We start from the raw sequence: 20,102 nt of genomic DNA on the forward strand, positions 1-20,102 counted from the left end.
GCTGGTCACCAGAGCGCGCCAGGCACTAACGCCAATGGAGCCATATTTTATTTTTACGTGTGTTCACAGTAAGTGTGGCATAAACAATTCATGGGGCCACAACAACTGTGGAGCATACACTAAGTGAGACACAACAATTGTGACATGTAGAATACGTGGGGCCACAACATCTGTGGAGTACGTATCAACGCACTCACAGCTGGTGTAGATACCTATGTTGTGATGCGGTAATCGGCAGGGACACACTGCTCAAGGGGACCCGTGTAACACCCATATTGTCACTTTATTAATTAAGTCTATTGAATAAGATTCCAAGTTCATGTATTTCACGTTTAAGTCATGTTTCACGTTACGTTATGTTCAGGTTTACGTCCATGTCAAGCTTCAAGTTCACATCCATGTTATAATTTAAGTTCATGTCACGTCAAGCTAAGTTTTTATTTCAGTTCAATTATGTTAGCTCATACCATGGTATGTCAAGTCACATTATGCTTATTATTTGTGCCATGTTATGTCAAGTTATGTTATATTTAATTTTGACTTTGATGGTGCATTCATACCTTTACTTCTATGCATGCATCATTAACCTGTGTGAAAATTTCCTATTAACTTGTTAATATGAACTGATTCAGTAGTGTATTTTGGTACTGTAAATATGGAGTCTAGTCTCCCATGTTTTGAGATTACATTCTTCTGAGACCCGTACTGTAATCGTGGATATTTATTTTGTTAAGTATACATGGATTATGCTTTAATTATTTGGGATGTTATAAGTTTGGTGTATAGTATTAAAAAAAAAAGTATCCACTGCGAATATTGCATAATGCTAAATGCATGTTAGGAACATTGCATCCTATATGTCATGAACGGAGGCAAGTAACCTTATGTTGCATGTCTCGACGCTTTAGATGTTCGTCCGATCCTAAACGAAAATCTGGCGGCGTCACACAAACTAGATCATTACCTTCAATCCCCAAAGAAATACTCTACTGAAAAATTTCCATACCAATAACTCAACTCTGATCAACCCCATTTTAATGGTTATAAAGGAATCAACTGCAAGAACAGATCAAGCTAGCATACCAAGTTTGCAGAACTAAAAACCCAAATTTTATCACAAATTAGTACTTTAAGTCTGCAATTCTAAAACCTTAAACTATATAAGATTCATTTTCTAAAAACCTCAAGATCGACAAACTTAGATATAAAAACAATCACCTTTTAATGTTTGTAGATTCTAAAGTCCCAAATGTTATCAAATTTCTTAACAGAGTCAGCAAGATCTAACTCTTCTAATTTATTTAATCCCTCAAATGGTTGCTGAACTTACCACCTGAAATACCACAAACTTGATTCATAACATCTATAGGGCCTCAAACCCTAAATGAAATTCTTATAAATCAATCCTTGAAGATCATTGAAGTTACACTCTCCTATTCTATAAACTCATTTCATAAACTTTACATAATCTATGACCTCAAGTATCCTAAATAATTTAAAGCTATTTCTCTCCTCAGTTGTGACTTTAGTTCCTACTTTAGAGAGATCACCTAGACTATGTCGTTCCCTTCAAGTCTAGATCTTATAAAAGCAAACCATATCACGAAGAGTTTAGGCCTACTACACTAAATGTTCAAGTCTAACAATGGTATTCTCAATAGTACCATCTTCCTACCATAGCGTAACCCTTAACCCCACTTTTCAAATTAAAATAATAAAATCGAACATAACATAATAGAACAAGATAAAACAAAACAAAATAAAATGAAATAAATTCAATTTAAATAAAATAAATTCAAAGTGAAGCTTTAAAAATTTTCTAATACTACATTTACGGGACATGTGGTTTTGCCTAGAGCCGAACTGGTTTGATACCACCTGTGACTAGTTGTAGCCCTTGGTAGCCACAAGGCGTACCTATCAGAGCACTGTAGGAGGTAATCACAAGTATGACTCTACTACCGTCCTTACTTACCATTATCCCTACATCTCCTTGGTGAAGAGTCACGCTTCTTCACTGTTCACGTGTGAGAGTTCCCAGGAATCATCATGTGGGAATCATAAGTAGGATTCTACTACCGTCCCTGCTTACAACCATCCCTAACTTTGCTCTGATACCACTTGTGATGCCCCTGACTCTCACGTACGGAAATACGAGAATCGTTACGTTGAGATGCTAACAACATGAGTCACGCACTCTAATGACAAGTACTAAGTGTGTGTACATGCAACAAGTATAAAAATAAAAGTAGATGTGGATACATTAAATTTAGACGACTAAGTACCAGAATTTTAAATACAAGTAGGAGGGCTACGAGGAAGGGAGAAAATCGGGGAGAGAGGAAGAGAGAGAGAAACTGAGAGGGTGGAGGCTGGTGGGGGAGGTCGCCAGCATGAAGTGGTGGTGGTAGGTGGGCTGGTCGCCATCTAATTATGAATTTCTCCAAGCTTAACAACTTCATGTAGTATCCATTCTAGACCATTTCAACCTCAAAATATGTGTCCTCGGTCCTTTTACCATAGAAAATACCTCATTAGGAAAAACCTTTGATCTAAAATCATTCACTCCATGCACTTGGCTTAATGTCATTCTTGAAATTACCTTACCCGAAATTAAGTACTTGATCTAACTCTAGGACATAACTCTAAAGTGTGTTCATACTTTTGATTCATGCAACATATGACCAAATCTAAGTGAAAATAATACCAAACACATGTTTGGTCATTAAACCTTAAAACCCAGAACTTGATTTAATGTACCTTGCTTCCTTTGTCCTTGTGATTCTTAAAACATCAAAGTGTCAAATTTTTTTCTAAACATAGTCATGGCCAAGATCACTTACTAGGATATTGAGTCCACATAAGCTGAAATAACTTTAGAGAGAAAACCCAAGACATGCAATTTGACACTCTTGCACATATGACATTTCTACACCTTGTTTTCCTCATAGATTGGAACTGAGAAAATATTTCCAAGCTTATACAAGATCTAACTACACCATTGAAGTCATAAAAGTCCAACTTTTGTCAAGCTTAAACATGGCTAACAACACTAGATGCATTGTTGTCAGCCAAAACTTATATCCATCAAAGACATCATTAATCAACTTCTTTCTTTAATAAAAGATGCTTCCACTAGAACACTAACACAACCCTCTAACAATTTTTAAGAAAATATACAGAGGAAGATTACTCACCAAGTCAAAAATCTTTAAGAGAAGGCTCAGTTTGCACTGTTCTAACCAACAACTCTTGGTTTCAACCATTGTTGTGTGATTTGCTTTTGATTTGAGTGTGGTGCAGTTGAAGCTTTATGTGTGTGATTGAATAAAGGGAAGAAGAAGAGAGAAGCAAGAAACTAAGGGATTTTCATGTAAACCCTCAAATCAAAAGATAAGGGGGTGTTTTTATACTAAAAATAACCAAAACTCTTTTTCTTCTTGGTTCAGTGTTATTTGGTAAGTCGATGGCCTTAGATTTTGGCTACTACATATTGGACAAGTGGTGCGTGGCAGGTCTTTAGTTGGTGCATGTTGTACAAGTGGCGCTTAGCTTATGCTTATTGGACAAGTGGCTCCTAGCATATGCATGCTGGACAAGTGGTGCCTAGCTACTGCATGAGGGACAAGTAGCACCTAGGTGATGCATGTTGGACAAGTGGTGCCTTGCTACTACATGTGGGATAAGTAGTGCACTAGGTGATGCATGTGGGACAAGTGGTGCACTAGCATGTGGGACAAGTGGCACACTAGTTGATGCATGTGGGACAAGTGGTGCACTAGTTGATGCATGTGAGACAAGTGGTGCCTCTTCCTAGTTCCATCACTGCATATCTCCTAGGACAAGTGTGTGGGCATGTGACACTTAGATAATCGAAATCCACTTCTCTCTCATCCCTTCTTCCAATTTTAAGTTTAGATGCAATGAGCCTTGGAAGTGACGTTGCATGTTGGCCAAGTGGCGCCTAGAAGGTAAGCTATGGCCTACACCCTACACTAGGAAATAGGGCACAAAAATCTGAAAAGTGCTATTGAAAAGAATCTTATTGCTAAGTGGTGTCATTGAAATTCAAAATCCTTCTCATCTTTCTCGTAATTGCTTTTCCTAGGAAATCTAAGACCATTTTCCATGTGTGCCAAGTGGCACTAGCCAAAACCCTATAATGCCTTCTTCATGATTATCATCTTGGGAACCTAATAGTTCCACGTGAATATGGCTCCAAGTGGCATGCTTAGTCATTATCGAAACTTGTCTGTTACTCCCTCATCATTGCTTCCTTGAAAATGTAAGAAACATCCTTGCATGGGTGCCATGTGTCAAAGCTCCTTCATTCTCTTTTCTTCAAGCCCTAGCAGAAATCCTACTTCTTTTCCCTCTCTTCATTTGCTTTTCTTGGTGACTTAAGGGACTTATCTTCATGGAGGACAAGTGGTGCCTCCCTTAAGGTTGCCAAACCCTATGCTTCCCTTCATCCCTTTTTGGTTTAGATATAATGAACCTAGAGAAGGTGAAGTGCATGGTTGCCAAATGGTAGTGTTTGTGGCGTGAGTCCTTCAAGAACTGAAACCCTTATGGTCTTTTTGCATCATGAGATCTCTCTAGAGCCCTTTAAACTTCTTTGCATGGAAGACCTGTGGCATCTCCTACTCATTCGATGAATTCCATCTCTTTTTCTTCCATCATTAGATTCTTCTTGAAAACTTAAAGAAGTTTCTTGCATGTGTGCCATGTAACACCCTATTCACTCTAGCCCAAAATGGCTTCTTCCCTTCCTCAATATGGCTCCTTTTAGAAGCTTTATTTCATGTTTACCAAGTGGTACGTCATTGGAAAAACCGAAACTCCCATTACCTAGACGCCTCAAGATTGTTGCCTCAGGAACATAAAGGTCCACTTGTTGCTTGGCTCCATGTGGCGCCTCCCACTTACACACAAAACCCTAATGGCTTTTCTCAAACCCTAAACCCCTTTATGCCCGAAATTCACTGGATCTTGGGCTTTCTCTTGGGCTTGGGAACCTATCACACGAACAAAAGACAAGGTTCACTACACTCACATGGTTCTAGTCTTTATAATCTATTAGGGTTAAGTCCACTTAGGTCAAAATAGAAATTAAGTGCTAACCTCAAGAACCTTGCTTGGGCCGGAATGTTACACACTCCCTTTAAAAAAAAGTGAGACACTCAACTATTAGGAAATAAAAAATAAAAAATTCATGTGGGTTCTAGATATACCTACTTTTTTCAAAAAGAGTGTGCAAGACTTACACCATCTAAGACTACAAATATCTTTCTATACTAGCATCATTTAAGAATAGTGTCACATGATATCATGGCTTTATCAAACTCTATATATAATGAGGATTTAAGCAATAATAATAATAGTACTAACTGTGAATAATCAGGCCACGCCCTTAATTAATTAAGGGTATCAACATCTCTAGTAATTAAATGAAACAAATGTATAAAAAGAATAGTAGTTGCAAATTAAAGATGAAAGGACATATTTGTCCCTGCCCGACCGTATTTGTTAAGGCTAAAAGCCCATTATTAAAAGACTCAACATATGACAATAAGAAGGCCCAAGCCAGCACAAGAAAGACAGGATAGACTCTACACAAACACTCCTCTAGCCACGGAGTATTAAATGACCATATATGAGTTGGGATCTAATCTCTGACAGGGGGTGCCACATTAAATGAGACAAGATGCCACCCGCATAGAGACTCAGGGTGAGTTGAGACCCCCTAACATAGGTTGCCAAATTAAATGCAACAGCATGCTGTCTAGAGTAAGGGTGGACACCCCAAGCATAGGGAGAATAGTGACCCCACTGGAAGAGGGAAGTATAAAAGCATTGGGACAGGTATAATTCGAGAGTCTAACCAATCTCTCTCTCTCTCTAGAGCTAAAAACTAACTTTGGCATCAGAGGTGTTTTCTAGCACTTTAGGCCATCAAGCTTTCTTGTCTTAGGTGACTCGCGGAGGAAGGTGGTGTGACGACCCTCGATTTTGCTTGGGATTTTAGTGAACTTTGAACTGTTGGCAAATGCAATACAAGGTTACCTACCTTTATTCTTGACAGATAAAGATGTAATGTGCCTAGCATGCATGTAAGAATATGCAATATTCGCATCAAATAATTTTTTTTTGAGTAATACTATTTACTAGATATAACATATCCCAAAATTAACATAAGCAAACTTTATAGACATACAATAACTGACGTCAAAAAGTTATAGTACTTGTCCAAGATTTCTATAACGTCATTAGTAGTGGAGAAGGTGATGGTCTTGTACATAATAAAACTAACATAATAATGACTAAGCTAGCCTAAAGATTAGCTCATGCAACTCAACTAGGATAGCAAATATCCTACCCAAAAACTGGAGCATCAATGTGATAAGCTCCTCGTAGTTGTGTGGGTCTGCCTGATCTTAACACATGGTCTACCAAATGAGGTTTGATTACATATCTTAGAAAATCAATAATCAACTTAAACTAACTATTTACATATGCATGCAAGAAAGTAAAAAAGACATAAATGTTGACGTGAACATGAGTGAACGTGACATGACTTGGCAAATAACATAACATGAACTGACATAACCAAAACTGACATGGACTAAACTAACATGAACTAAACTTACTTGAAATAGATATGATGTAAACTGAAACTGTGCTGAGCTTGAAACTAAACATGAACTTGGAATCGTATTCCCATAAATAAACTGGTTAGTTAAACATGACATGTGGATTCTACAAGGTCCCTTCGAGTCGCGTGCCCTACTAATGCTACACCACAACATCAATATCTACACCTATTATGAGTATGTTAACATTTGCATTACACCATAGGTATTTGCACCTGATACATACGTAATGTATGCATAACATAACAGATATCTACACCTGCTTGAGTGTTTATAACATGAATGTGAACTATGGTTCGCACCATTGGCATTAACTTAGGGCCCATATGAAGCATTTTTACGGTAGTTTGTCAACTTAGGAAATTTCACACCAGTTTAAACAGTCTAGCATAAACAATGGAGTTCCACTAGGATATTGTCTCATCCTAATAGTTACAGTTGTAATAAACATAAAAGACTCAACTGACTCGAAAATACTATTTTTTGTGATAAACTCTATAATTGTGATATGACGTGGTGTGAAATGAAATGATAGATGACATGACATGACATGACTTGACGTGTAAGTATGACTAAGAACATGGCATAACATGGCGTGCAAAAGTTAAACATGGCATGACATGACATAATGTGTAACAGATAATTATATACTTGAAAAAGAAACATGGCACGACGTGGTATAACATGTAACGGATAAATTATGTACTTGGAAAGATAACATGTCATAACATAACTTGACGTGTGTGTGTGTATATATATATATAAACCTAACCACATGATGATCGTTTCTTAGCACCAAACATACACAAGTATCCTAAAAGTTAGTTAGAGGCCAATTTAGATCTCATTTGATTACACAAATAAAATGAGATGAGATAGATAAAAGTTGAAAATTAAATAAAATATTATTAGAATATTTTTTATAATATTATTTTTATTTTAAGATTTAAAAATGTTGAATTTTTTATTGTATTTTATTTAAGATTTGGAAAAGTTATAATGATTATATGAGATGATATAAAATGAAATGGTTTATTAAAACAAACCAGGCCCTGCAGTGATTGATGCGTGATGTAAACTAGAGCAAACTTACGTGAAATAAAAGGAGATATTTCTAAGAGCTAGAAACTCCTCATTAACAAAGTTAGAAACATAAAATTACTTACTCAAAGTAAAAATACCATTTTACCCTTCTACTTGTAAGAAAATGACAATTCTACCCCCAAATTAAGGATTTTACATCCTAACTCCAAACCTCACCATCATGTCAATTTTGTCCTATATACATATAACTAATCAGAAAATTTAAAACACATCACAACGATGTTAGCCATGCTTAGGCCGAAACATGCTAGGGCTAAGAGGATTGATTTTTATTGCAATTCTATCCAACTTCAAACCACATATTCAAGCAATTTATGTAACATCTAATGATCACATCTTATGTTTTAAAATTATGTTAAGACCATAAAAAATACACTTAAAAAAGTCACAAACTCCTCATGACAAGAAAAGTGCCAAAACACTATGTCTCAAACAACTCTTTGATTCATTTGAAACTATATATCCTTACAAAGGCTTTGAAATAATTAAACAAGAATAGCCAGAAAAGCTGTCTAAAACCTCTTAGAGTTCTCTCCAAGAAAGCAAACTGAAAGTGACCAAAACATAAAGAACAAGCCATAGACGATATAGCCACGGACAACATATATAGAGTTGGAGGTTGAGAGGTGATTGAGCTGAAATATTGCATATTTTTATACATTTAGAACCAATATATTTTAATTATTTCATTACATTATTATTGATTTTAGATGAAAAAATGATTAAGATGTATAAATCTAAGTTGTGATTTAAATTGGTTAATAGCATGATTTTTTGCTTAATATTATAACTTTTGATTTAATTGGATAATATCTCTTTACATGCATAACATATTTCTGATATTCTATTTTTTATTTTTATTTTATTTTATTTCTAATTTTTATTTTTATTTTTTTATAGGCTAAGAAATGCAAGGGACTTAAAGGGGAATTCACTATTTACTTTTGACTTGGAAACTTTTTCACTCATGCACCAACTTTTGACTTGGGATTAAAAAGGACTTTTGACTTTATTATTAGGGGAGTTCAAGACTTATACGACAACTTATAATCCTCTTAGTTTAGTTATTCACGCCGACTTTAACCATGGGCATGACTTCACTTAGCTTTTAAACTTTGAAGAGATTCAATCATGCACGAAATATAATTTTACGTCTTGGGGACTTTGACCTGCACAGGGCAACATACATAGGCAATTTTAATCACCCAGCACCGGAGATACAAATAATTCTCTCCTGGGGGCCGCAACACACATTTTCATTTTGGGTTTAGTTAAATTTGACTCTACACTTCTATTCTTTTCAGCGCTGCACACTTATATTCTCTTTGGAGTATATTTCAGGCCACACGGAAGATTTTTCCTTGAAAGGTTCATTCATGCCTCAACACATAAATTCTTCTGGGGCACTCACTCGCACTGCAGTGCGTTGAAGAGCTCATTGAGAGGTCCAATTACTGCTACAGTCTAGCCTCTTTCATTGCTTTCAATCTCCATCTCCGTTCAATTGGCTTAATCTTTTCATTCTCTACCTTTTATTTAATTTCAATTTGAAGTTTATGGTGTATTCTTAATATTTTTAGATTAAAAGTTTGGGCATTTTCTTTGTTTTTTTATTTTATTTTTTGTCAGTTATTTTTCTTGTTTATTTAAGCTTCTATTAAATATGCATTCCAATTATATTTTAGATTAATTTCAGTTTATTATTTAATTTTTAGATTAATTAAAATTGTTTAGCGTAGTTGAATTTTTAATTGTTAATTTCAATTTGTTAGTCTTTTACGTTCCATTTCGACACTTAAAAAAATCCAAAAGTATGAATCTAGTTTATGACTAGTGCCTTTTTCATTTCCGTTTCACTCCTCCATTTATTATACATACCACCACTTTTGTTAGTGAAACTTTTCACCATTTTTATACAAATTTGGATTTAAGCAAATTTTCCCAAGGAGACGATCTAAGAATTTTATTCCTAATTATTACACGACATCCTACTACACTTAGGATAACCTTTGTGCTATTTATTTTTTGAGCGTGTCAAGTGGGGATGTGAAAGTGACTACTTGATGGAGGTTTTTTCAGCCGAAACAATGGGTAAAACGATGGGTAGCAGCATACTGTTTTCTGCCTTGGAAGCTGCTGTGTGATGGGTGGTGGTGAAATGGCTGATTGACCTCCCATCAACCACTAATTGGGGCAAATATGGGTAGTGACTCTTGGAATTGAGGAACTTCCTCAAGAAGCTTTGCACAGGTTGAGATTTTCAGTGGGCCTTAATAGGCCAAAACCGATTGGGCCTTATTTGGGGTTTCAATAAGGTTGGGTTTGGGCTTTCAGTTCATGTTAAGCCCAAATCTATTTTTTCTTGACCCAATAAGATTTCAAGGTATAAAATAATCAATAAGGGTGCATTGACCTGAATATGAATTGTTAATAGTGTGTGTAAGTGATTTAATCGAGTGATTAAACACTAAGCTAAAACCATCCAACACTTATGGTTTGCGGTAACCATTTGTGGTTTACGAAAACTATTTAGAGTTTTGGTTTTCACCAAGGTTTTGGGATTTTAATTGGATCCCAAATATTTAGAGTTTCACTAGGGTTGATAACCTCTTTGGTTTGGCATAAAAATAAATAGTTGGATGGAATAGTATTTGGCTTAGGTAGCATGATCACGATCATTGATTTTCCTTCCTGATCTCCTTTACATTTCCATCTCATGATTCCTCTTAGTGCCAAGTGTCCTATACTATTTCACCAAGTGTGGCTAGGACAATCAACATTGTGATTTAAAAATGACTATACTGAGTGCTAACAATGGAGTTACTATTAACGGTAAAAATGGTGAAAATAAATTTGCACCATAAAATTTGAAATAATCCTACAAAACTAAGAGTGCAATTTGTTTCACGAGTTTCAACTCCTAAACATCTAGAATAAATCAATACACATTTTCGAACAGCTATCATCCAAAAAACAAAAACCATTTTATTGCATCAATAAATCCTATATATTCATCTAAGGCAAATGGCACAAACCATTTCTCAAACTTATACTACTAAGTTCCTCAAATAAATAAAATTATGTTTCTGTCACTAAAGTGGGTAAGAAATTGATTAATCCGACAGACTTAAACCTACGCGATTGCCCGATTTGTGAGACCTTTATGCAATTTTCACAACTTTCCTAATGCCTAAAGAAATTCATCCACTAAATTTCTAGCAAACTTTTACAAGCAGAGTGTAAATGAAACATGTCATTAACAGTTGGCATCGTCTATGAGATTGTTAAGTAAAACCAATGTGCCATTCGTATGCCTCCAAAGACCTAGTCCTAAGGCAACCTATGAATAGGAAGCTACCTCAACTAACATGGACCGAAGGTTCATAGAAAAGACAAGCGAATGAAAAAGATAACATCGGAAATAGAAAATCTCAAGGGAGAGAATGAGATCTTGAAGTAGAAGAATAAGAGATCTGGGAAAGGTGCCGGCACGAGCCAAAATGAGTGGATTGAAGTAGAGTTGCACGGTGCCCAAGGGGTCACCACTAACTATGAGGAAAAGAAAAAGATGTACCTTGAGCTGAGAAACTTCATGGGCAGCAAATCACCCAGCATTCATTGCCACCTAGGCAATTTGACTATGAACGGAGCAAGCGGAGGAGGAGAGACGGTAGGATTGAAATCCTAAGGTTGAGGTGAACCACCTAGTAGGGTGTGAAAAACTCCCCGCATCAAAATCAAGACAATGTCCCTTTAGGAGAAATCTGGGCTATCGCATGGGGGATTTGTCGGGGGAGGCCCATTTGCATTTGGTAGAAGGACATACACCCAAGGAGTAAGGTACTTAAATTTTTAGCATTGGAAAACCAATGAAACAAGCCCAACTCGAGAAGACGATGGTCGTCTCCTTTGATAAAGGCAGCCACAAAGGGGTGGTCTTGTCACAACCCCACCCTACCAAGGGCGAGGTCGTGATCCCGTACCTGTTCTATCCCTATTATATCTATATATCATTTTATGCATATTTTTTTCTTATAAAGTAAAATAAGACGTGATGAGCTCGAATGCATCACACATATACTCTGAATTTCTAAGCTAATAAAAAGGGGAACACCTGATAGACATTCAATTTAACATTCATTCATAAAGAACTCTCAAAGTCTATCATTCATTCATCTAACATAACCAATTTTTAAACAAAAAGGGACTTAGCCCTTATAGTTCATACAAAAAGGAAGTTAAGTTAAAGTATCAAGGGTTAACATCACCCTATCATAGAAGCTACACTATTACCATCACCCCCATCATCAAATTTCCATCGTACCCGAAGGTACCTTGTCTAAAGGTTAACTCAAATAAATATTCCCACATAGGACCCATCCTCAAAACATACAAACCATAAACCATCACCAAAAGAACCGAACCAACAAGGGACTACTAAACATCGGCCCTTACCTCCTTGGTAGTGCCCAGCTCCTCAACATCTCCATCAATACCTGGACATTTAAAACATAAACACAAAGTGAGTCTAATACTCAGTAAGTTGTACACCATATTCTTAACTTACTAAGCATCTAATATTTTCTTTTGAAAACATGCATACATAAACATTTGCTACTTTTGATGATGCTTTCATGCATAAACAATTTAAGAAATGAGTCATACTTTCATGCATAACTTTTAAGCAATACTTCATGCATTACATTTAAGAAACACTTTCATGCATAACGTTTAAACAATATTTTCTTGCATAACATCTACTTTTATATTTCACCTTCTTTTGGTTGGCACACTATTACACCTCGTGTGTTAGGGTTAGCGGTCTTTTGGACCTGGACTCCACCTGTGGCCACAGGTTAGGAATCCGTATCAGTCAGGGGGCAACACTTGGTGCACTACCAGTACTATTTACCCGACATTACAATCTGCCCAATCCTTAGGTACATAATATAGATTTATTTATCATTTCCTTAGAAGAACATTTAGAATAAGAAAGAGATATTCTTTCATGAGAGAACTTTGTATAAGAGCATGGTCATAGCTACTTACCTCGATATGCCTCGGTACCTCCAACATCAATAGGTCATATTCCAATTAAATAATAAGCATGTTAATACTCATCCAACACCCTTTATGCCTCCCTTTAAACAACAAAGCCAAATATTATAAATCTAACGTCTCTTTCTACCCTTAGTGTTACCTCAATAACTAACCTCTCGTCTAATCCATACAACAGTAACATAATTAATACTAAAGCATGCTAGTTGTTCATAAAAAGACCATTTGGGTATTTTATATGGAAAGGTAGTCGAAGACTCAAGGGCTAAACAAGGTTTAGTTGATTTAGGCTTACTTTGGAATTAATGGAAGTAAAGGTTCAAATCAGAAAATTTCTCAAAAATGGCTAAAGGTATATTTAGGCATCTCAAATAGGCTAAATAATTTCTAAAAATCATGCCCATTTTTAAAATAGTTAATTGTGTTCCTTATTAGAAGGGCTACATTGCACATAAATGGGCTATTGGGTTGGTAGGAAATAAATTGAGAAGGAGCAAAAGCCAAGGACGGCTTTAGGCATCAACATAGGGCATTTATAAAATTTTTCTATTTATTGGACAGCTTACACACTCTAGCACCTTTGCACAATTAACATTTTACTTCTAATACCAACTTAGGTTGTAAATCTAGTAATATAAGCATAGTAAATAGCCGAGTTAATATATATAAATTAATTAAGCATAACATAGAAAATAGCAAGAATAACTCTTTAAGTAACTTAAAATCCTTACCATCAAAGTTTATAATTTAATCATTTAACACTCCTTTTTAAAACAAGTTTATAGGATTGCATACAACTATAATAAATCTGAACACCTCTAGCATCCTAGGACGAAAAACATAACACCACCTCAAAATAAACTCACGGCACCAACACCCATACCAAGAATTATTCCAAGAGTCATCTTTATTTCAAAATATATAAAACACAATACCAAAACAGCCCCCATACATATTTGGCTAAGCCAAAACAGGGCATATATATATATATATATGAAAATCACAGCATGAAGAGATACAAAACAAAATCTAACACACAAGTGTTTTACATGATTTGGTTAGCCTCAAACAACATCCCAATCAACTGGAGTTTGAGTTATGGCTTATACCTTTGGTGAATCCTTCCCAAAACAAAAGAATGATGAAGAGGAGAGGTGATTTCAGCTTAGTGAACTAAAGGAAACAACAACCCTTGGCTAGAAACCCAAAATCAAAATATATGTGTGAGATAAGCCATGAAATTCAAAACCCGCATATAGACCATACTAAGGAATAAATCAAAAGCCTCTTACCTTCAAGATTTCATCTTTTAGAAGATGAAAACAAGCTTTGAATCCCAAGTTATGAACAACCCAAAAATGGGTATGGAAGGAGTGTATGACACTGCCTTGGGGAAGGAAAAAACAGTTTCTTCCTTCCCTTGGGGTTGCACGGCTTGAAGAAATGGAAAGAAAGCTTTGGTTTTTCTTGAGTTGGAAGATGAAAACAAGAAGAAGAGAGGAAGAAGGAGAAGATGTCGGCTTGAAGAGGAAGAAGGAGAAGTGTTCTTCTTTGGCTTATGAACAGGTTGGGGAAAGAAAGAGTTAGTCTTGGTCAAATCTTCCCTTAGAAGCTTGAGAAACGGATGGCTTAGATTAAAAGTGAAGAGATATTTACTTCACCTATCAAATCCAATGGTAGAAATCAAATTGGGCTATTTCTTAAAAATAATAATTTAAGGGCTTTAAGGGAAAATATTGTAAAGTCTTAAAATTACACCTAAACTTCATTGTTGTCCCCCTTCTTCATACAACACCATAATCGTGTGGCCAATGTTGAACAATTTGAAGGCCATAGCCTCTACCTACCATTAGATAATGAAATTTTCAATAGAAACGGGTGTAGGTAAAGTGTGTGGTGAGCAGGTGGTGGCAAGAGAATTTGATGTGCAGGAATTGAAGGGTAGAGTGAAGGAAGTGCACCTGGTAAGGATTGAGAAGCAAGGCCTAGAGCAGAGGAGGCACGCAGGCATGACAGAGGGAGATTAATGCCTACTTATTGTGGGGTTTACCAAGGAAACCCACCACCTAGAGCTCACTGACTAAGAGTACTGAAGGAAAAGGACTACAGCAACTGAAGAAATATCTTTGTTTCAATGGCACTCTTGTCTAAGTACAACTCACAAACTTGATAGAATTTCTTTATGCTTCATGACTCTCCTTCATGTTTCACCTATTATTATCAAATGTTTGCAACTGCACAAACATCATGGGAGATAGCCAATGCGGTTGAGCTCATCTCCCACTTGAATATCAAAGTCGAAACTCCGCGCTCGAACTAGTGAACAAATAAGAGAAAACCTCTCCTAAATGTCCCATCTCTCCTGGCTATCCAACATAGTCGAGCACATCATCTACGTGGTTATCTAAGATGATGCTCCGCACTCACACCCGCTGCACAAAGTAGGGAACACATCTCCTAAATGTCTCATCTCTCCTCACAACACAACGTAGTCAAACCCATCTTCTACTTGGTTATCTAGGCCAATGCTCCATGCTCATACAGGGTGAACAAAGGAGGGAAGACCTATCCTAAGTGTCTCATCCCTCCTTGCCACCCGATGGGGTCGAGCCCTTCTCCCACTTGGTTATTTAAGTCGTCTAAGACGATACTTCACACTTGCATCCACTAACAAACTAGGGAACACATCTCCTAGGTGTCCCATCTATCCTTGCCACATAGTGCAGTCAAGACTGTCTCCCACATGGTTATCTAAACCAATACTCTGCGCTCGCACTCGGGTGAACAAATGAGGGAACACTTATCCTAAATGTCTCATCCCTTCTCACCACCTAGCAGGATCGAGCCCCTCCTGCTTTGTTATCCAAGTTGATGCATTGAACTTGCACCTTGCAAACAAAAGAGGGAAAACCTCTCCTAAAGTGTTCCATCCCTCTTCACCACCTGATGTGATTGAGCACATCTCCTGCCTGGTTATCAAAGTTGATGCTCCCCGCTCTAAATCGGCAAAAAAATAAGGAAACACCTCTTCTAAATGTCTCATCCCTCTGGCCACCCGACACGGTTGAGAACCTCTCTCGCCTAATTATCCAAGTTGATGCTCCAGGCTCGCACTCTGCGAACAAAGAAAGGAACACCTCTCGGTTGCTCGAAGTCAGCGGTGATGTTGTTCCTACACAGAGAGAGGAGGCTCAACCTAGTTGGTTTGCAATGGAGATGAGGAGAAAAACAAGCTCAGCCTGGTTGGTTTTGGAGAGGAGAAAAATGAGTTCAGCCTAGTTGGTTCTGGAGAGGAACGAGTTTGAGGTTTTTGCTTTTGAATTTTCAATTGAAAATGAAAGTTCAAACATTGGGAAGGGCACGATTGATAGAAAATCACACCATGAAAGAAGTTTTAGAAGACATAAGGGAGAGAAGGCATTCAGCTTTTGTCAGGAGAAAAAAAAATCTACGTAGGATGAGTAGTAAACCAGTAGTGGAGTAACCACAAAGGTATCATTTCCCATATATATATATAGAGGGAGAGGTTACTTATTGAGTATGGAGATTTGACAGGACATTAATCCTTTTGTAATATTGTCTAAAAACCAACACTTGGTCACCAGTTTTGTTTTTATTTTTGGGATAATCTTTCTTTTATGGCAACAATGCACTACAATGCAATAATGGAGACATGACATCTACCAACGTGCTAACGGAAGCCATGCTTGAATTGAAGTGATTAGATTGATCATTGCTAGTACTTGTTGCAAGAAAGGTATCTTAGGCAAGTTAATTGGGGGAGAAGATGAGTTTAGAAAAGTACTTGCATAGAAGAAGTACCGATTCCAAAAATTTGCAATAGCGAATGGGACTGACTAGAGAGGCAAGTAAACATAGGAGATTGGCCAAAGAGGCTGACAGGCATCTCAGCACATGAAAGAGAAAAAAGCTTAACGATGAAACTATATAACAAGGGAGATTTTTACGTGCAAAGCTAATTTGAAAAATCGGAATCAGAAAACCTATTTTTTCTGAAATTATATGTGGAACGGAAATTTAGTAACATATATGGTTTGGAACTATTTGTTTGGAAGTCTGCATTTTTTGAGTTAGGTTGGAATGATGTTTTTTGGGCTGGATCGATCCGGTTGACTAGCCCTGGAAGAGAGAGAGAGAGAGAGAGAGAGAGAGAGAGAGAGAGAGAGAGAGAGAGAGAGAGAGAGAGAGAGAGAGAGAGAGAGAGAGAGAGAGAGAGAGAGCTTATTGTGTTAGGGGCAAAAGGAGCATGGGAGGATGAGTTGATCTGTAACACTTTTCCCTTGCATGCACATACGACATAACGGTTTCCATATGCTTTCATTTCTTACTTGGTTTGCTTGTTTGATTTGTATAGTGGATGTGTAGTCAAATATGACCTTTCTATTTCATTCAGCGAGTGTAGCTCTCATGCGTGACTGGGCAAAAGGAAAGAATCTTTTTGACATAATTTGCGTGGAGTACTTGAAATACAAAAGAGGTTGTTTTTAACGAATGCAAAAAATAAAGAACCTTTTTAACATTTGCATGCAAAACTTCAAAAAGGAAATATCCTTTTTAAAATTTACTAAAAGATCAAAATAAGCTTTCCACATGTATTGTAAACTTGAAAAAGGTTCATAGAAAACATCCAAAGAAGCTTTCTCATATGTGTATAAATAACCCACTCTAGATTTCTAAGATACAATAATTACAATTTTTAGAATAATCATTGATCAAAAACTCCAAATCTCTCTCTTTTAATGCCGAGTCCTAAAACTTATTTGCTTTGAATGATGTATAGTTTGCACTATATCATTTCATATCAATCATTAAATAATGCACTTCGATAACCTACTCAATAAAAAAAAAAAAAAATTGAGTAATTGTAAAATGGTGTGTATAACTCTTTTGAATATAGTAAGAGTTCTATGTAAGAGAACAGTTGAATCAACACTCAATCATAAAGTAATTGTAAGACTGATTCTTTAAGTCAGAATTAGTCAAAAGTATAATAGGTCTCTACTTCCATCTTGAATGAGGTTAAATAATTTAGGAATTCTTAAAGAGTAGTTTAAGGCCAGATATTTATAAAATACTAAGTTTCCATCTCTCTTATTCTTACTAATAAATATTTATTTTACTTAGTATTTTGTGCAAAGCTTTCTTATAATGTATATCTCATTTATATTTGTTAGAATTTTTAAATATACCCATTCCTATGATTCACCATAACCAAAAGATGCTGATCCCGTGTATTTTGTATGGTTCCACAGACACACCCATGTGTTTTGTAGAGTTATTGACAAACAACTTAATAGTCAAACTCAATATTGATGGATGCTTAGAGAATAAGATGAGATAAGAATTTTGTGAATAATAGTAAAATGGTTTGTAAATAGTAATGAGATAGTTTGAGTTTAGTATTTTTTGAGTTTTGAGAAATGAAAGAGAAAAAAGTTGAATAAAAAATATTATAAAATCAAAATATTATTAGCATATAGTTTTATAATATTATTTTTATTTTGAAATTTAAAAAAGTTGAATTATTTTTTATTTTTTATTTGAAAGTTTTGAAAAGTTGTAATAATTAGTTTTAAAGTATTTATAATATTTGAATGATATTTGGGAAGGAATGAGATGAGATGAGAATAGAATTTTGGGATGAAAACTTTTTCCAAACAAGTTATTTAATAGCCAACTCAACACATATGTGACGCCCCCAAATCCCCACACACGGACACGGGAAAATCGAGACATCCGGGTGATGACATCACGGGTCACCACCCTATCGACGAGTGCCAAGTGTGTGTATAAGTAACAAATATGCACGAAGAAACACGCAGCGGATAAGCAAAGTCAATAACTAAGTACCATAATTTTTCTTAATTTAATACAAAGTTGTTCAAAACATACATAATAAAATATTACAAAACACAAATATAGTTTTAAACCAAATAACAAAACTTTAACTTTAACTTCAGCACCCCGACGGAGCCGCATCCTCGGGCTCAGCCTCCTCCTTCTCATCCTCGATCTCTATACCAAAATCTACGGTACCAAAAATGGTGCTGCAGGTAAGTAAAATCCAAATACCACCAGATAAAAACATATAAAACTCAAACAATATGCATGAAAGGATGCCAATGCACAAAACCCATAAAAGCATATTTTACCACGCACGCCAAAAATCTCACTTGGTCCAAAATATATCCTTTAATCATATCCTCGCCATTATCCCAGATAATGGCCCAAAAACCAGTCTCGCCATTTTCTCAGAAAATGGCCTATTAACCAAACCATCAGAGCACTATAGGCGGGAATCACAGGCGGGACTCTACCACCATCCTTGCTCACCACCATCCCTACGCGTGCACTATAGGCGGGAATCACAGGCAGGACTCTACCACCATCCCTACTTACCACCATCCCTACGCCGCGTGCACCGAAAGCGGGAATCGTAGGCGGGACTCTACCACCATCCCTACTTACCACCATCCCTACACGTGCCTCTGAATCAAACCAATCAATCCATACGTTCATATATACCAATAAAACATTTCTCGCTTGAAAACTCAGTTTTCAATATTTAACACATGCATATGCGTGCACAATACAATGCAATTGATACGACACCAATTAACCAACAATTTTCAAACATCCATAACAACCAAACAAGCAACTCCATCCTCAATCCATCCGACCCCCGAACTCCTCAGACTCAGTCCAGAATCAACCAACTAACAGCAAATAATTATTATAGGAGAGAAATATATTTAAATCTAAAAGTAGGATTTGAAAAATACTTACAGTACTATATAGTATTTTTAGAAAGCTTGCGGCGTTGCAAACGGTGGAAGAAAAGCAACGTAACAGTCTAATTTACACTGTTGTCGTGGGTAATAAATTACCAATTTTTGAACGGGGACAAACCAAAGCTCGGGATTGATAGGGAATGACCTTGAGATATTTATGAAGCTAAGAAAAATGAGTTTTGGCCATGGGTGGTGGTGGAAATGGCGGTCGAAGGCCAAAAAGGGGCTGAACGGAGTTGAGCTCGTGGGAGCTACTCCGGCAACGGATCGAGGCCGAAAATGGGTGGTTTAGGTCGGCAAGAGGTAGGGGAAAAAGCTGTGAAGAGATGGTGGCTGGAGGTGGTGCGACGGCGCCAGAATCGGTGAAAAACCATGTGGCTTGGAGGAGCTCGTGGTGGCTAACGGTGGCTCAAATGGAGGTGAAACTTGGTGGGGATGTTCCCCGGTGAGAGGGGAAGAAAACTAGGTGGGTGGT

The sequence above is a fragment of the Carya illinoinensis genome, chromosome 14 (assembly GCF_018687715.1).
Source record: "Carya illinoinensis cultivar Pawnee chromosome 14, C.illinoinensisPawnee_v1, whole genome shotgun sequence".
In the NCBI taxonomy this organism is placed as follows: domain Eukaryota; kingdom Viridiplantae; phylum Streptophyta; class Magnoliopsida; order Fagales; family Juglandaceae; genus Carya; species Carya illinoinensis.